This window comes from Lampetra fluviatilis, chromosome 4, assembly GCF_964198595.1.
Source record: "Lampetra fluviatilis chromosome 4, kcLamFluv1.1, whole genome shotgun sequence".
Lineage (NCBI taxonomy): Eukaryota > Metazoa > Chordata > Hyperoartia > Petromyzontiformes > Petromyzontidae > Lampetra > Lampetra fluviatilis.
The window spans coordinates 16,354,750-16,357,249 of record NC_136278.1 but is presented as its reverse complement, the minus strand read 5'-3'; positions in this window follow the sequence as shown (position 1 = coordinate 16,357,249).

Here is a 2,500-nt window from a genome sequence, read left to right as displayed (position 1 = left end):
ATCCAGCTAATTTGTGAATGACTTAGCTCTCCTGCTTTCTCGAGAACGTGCTTTTTTCGTCGGATGAAACTTCCACAGGCTTTTCCAGCAGATTTGCACCTGCACTCAAAAAAGTCAAAATTTTTACACATAGACCCCATCAAACGGGAGAAATTGGCCCGGATTGCTCTCATGTGCGTTACGGGGCATCGTTTCTCTCGCGCCGAATTCTCTCGAGCTGGGAAATCGCTCATTTTTGCGTCGCCAAATATCGTACGAACGCCGTGAAACTTCCACAGGCTTTTTCAGCAGATTTGCACCTGCACTCAAAAAAGTCAAAATTTTTACACATAGACCCCATCAAACGGGAGAAATTGGCCCGGATTGCTCTCATGTGCGTTACGGGGCATCGTTTCTCTCGCGCCGAATTCCATCGAGCTGGGAAATCGCTCATTTTTGCGTCGCCAAATATCGTACGAACGCCGTGAAACTTCCACAGGCTTTTTCAGCAGATTTGCACCTGCACTCAAAAAAGTCAAAATTTTTACACATAGACCCCATCAAACGGGAGAAATTGGCCCGGATTGCTCTCATGTGCGTTACGGGGCATCGTTTCTCTCGCGCCGAATTCTCTCGAGCTGGGAAATCGCTCATTTTTGCGTCGCCAAATATCGTACGAACGCCGTGAAACTTCCACAGGCTTTTTCAGCAGATTTGCACGTGCACTCAAAAAAGTCAAAATTTTTACACATAGACCCCATCAAACGGGAGAAATTGGCCCGGATTGCTCTCATGTGCGTTACGGGGCATCGTTTCTGTCGCGCCGAATTCCATCGAGCTGGGAAATCGCTCATTTTTGCGTCGCCAAATATCGTACGAACGCCGTGAAACTTCCACAGGCTTTTTCAGCAGATTTGCACGTGCACTCAAAAAAGTCAAAATTTGTACACATAGACCCCATCAAACGGGAGAAATTGGCCCGGATTGCTCTCATGTGCGTTACGGGGCATCGTTTCTCTCGCGCCGAATTCTCTCGAGCTGGGAAATCGCTCATTTTTGCGTCGCCAAATATCGTACGAACGCCGTGAAACTTCCACAGGCTTTTTCAGCAGATTTGCACCTGCACTCAAAAAAGTCAAAATTTTTACACATAGACCCCATCAAACGGGAGAAATTGGCCCGGATTGCTCTCATGTGCGTTACGGGGCATCGTTTCTGTCGCGCCGAATTCCATCGAGCTGGGAAATCGCTCATTTTTGCGTCGCCAAATATCGTACGAACGCCGTGAAACTTCCACAGGCTTTTCCAGCAGATTTGCACGTGCACTCAAAAAAGTCAAAATTTTTACACATAGACCCCATCAAACGGGAGAAATTGGCCCGGATTGCTCTCATGTGCGTTACGGGGCATCGTTTCTCTCGCGCCGAATTCTCTCGAGCTGGGAAATCGCTCATTTTTGCGTCGCCAAATATCGTACGAACGCCGTGAAACTTCCACAGGCTTTTTCAGCAGATTTGCACGTGCACTCAAAAAAGTCAAAATTTTTACACATAGACCCCATCAAACGGGAGAAATTGGCCGGGATTGCTCTCATGTGCGTTACGGGGCATCGTTTCTCTCGCTCCGAATTCCATCGAGCTGGGAAATCGCTCATTTTTGCGTCGCCAAATATCGTACGAACGCCGTGAAACTTCCACAGGCTTTTTCAGCAGATTTGCACGTGCACTCAAAAAAGTCAAAATTTTTACACATAGACCCCATCAAACGGGAGAAATTGGCCGGGATTGCTCTCATGTGCGTTACGGGGCATCGTTTCTCTCGCGCCGAATTCCATCGAGCTGGGAAATCGCTCATTTTTGCGTCGCCAAATATCGTACGAACGCCGTGAAACTTCCACAGGCTTTTCCAGCAGATTGGCACGTGCACTCAAAAAAGTCAAAATTTGTACACATAGACCCCATCAAACGGGAGAAATTGGCCGGGATTGCTCTCATGTGCGTTACGGGGCATCGTTTCTCTCGCTCCGAATTCCATCGAGCTGGGAAATCGCTCATTTTTGCGTCGCCAAATATCGTACGAACGCCGTGAAACTTCCACAGGCTTTTCCAGCAGATTTGCACCTGCACTCAAAAAAGTCAAAATTTTTACACATAGACCCCATCAAACGGGAGAAATTGGCCCGGATTGCTCTCATGTGCGTTACGGGGCATCGTTTCTCTCGCGCCGAATTCTCTCGAGCTGGGAAATCGCTCATTTTTGCGTCGCCAAATATCGTACGAACGCCGTGAAACTTCCACAGGCTTTTTCAGCAGATTTGCACCTGCACTCAAAAAAGTCAAAATTTTTACACATAGACCCCATCAAACGGGAGAAATTGGCCCGGATTGCTCTCATGTGCGTTACGGGGCATCGTTTCTCTCGCGCCGAATTCCATCGAGCTGGGAAATCGCTCATTTTTGCGTCGCCAAATATCGTACGAACGCCGTGAAACTTCCACAGGCTTTTTCAGCAGATTTGCACG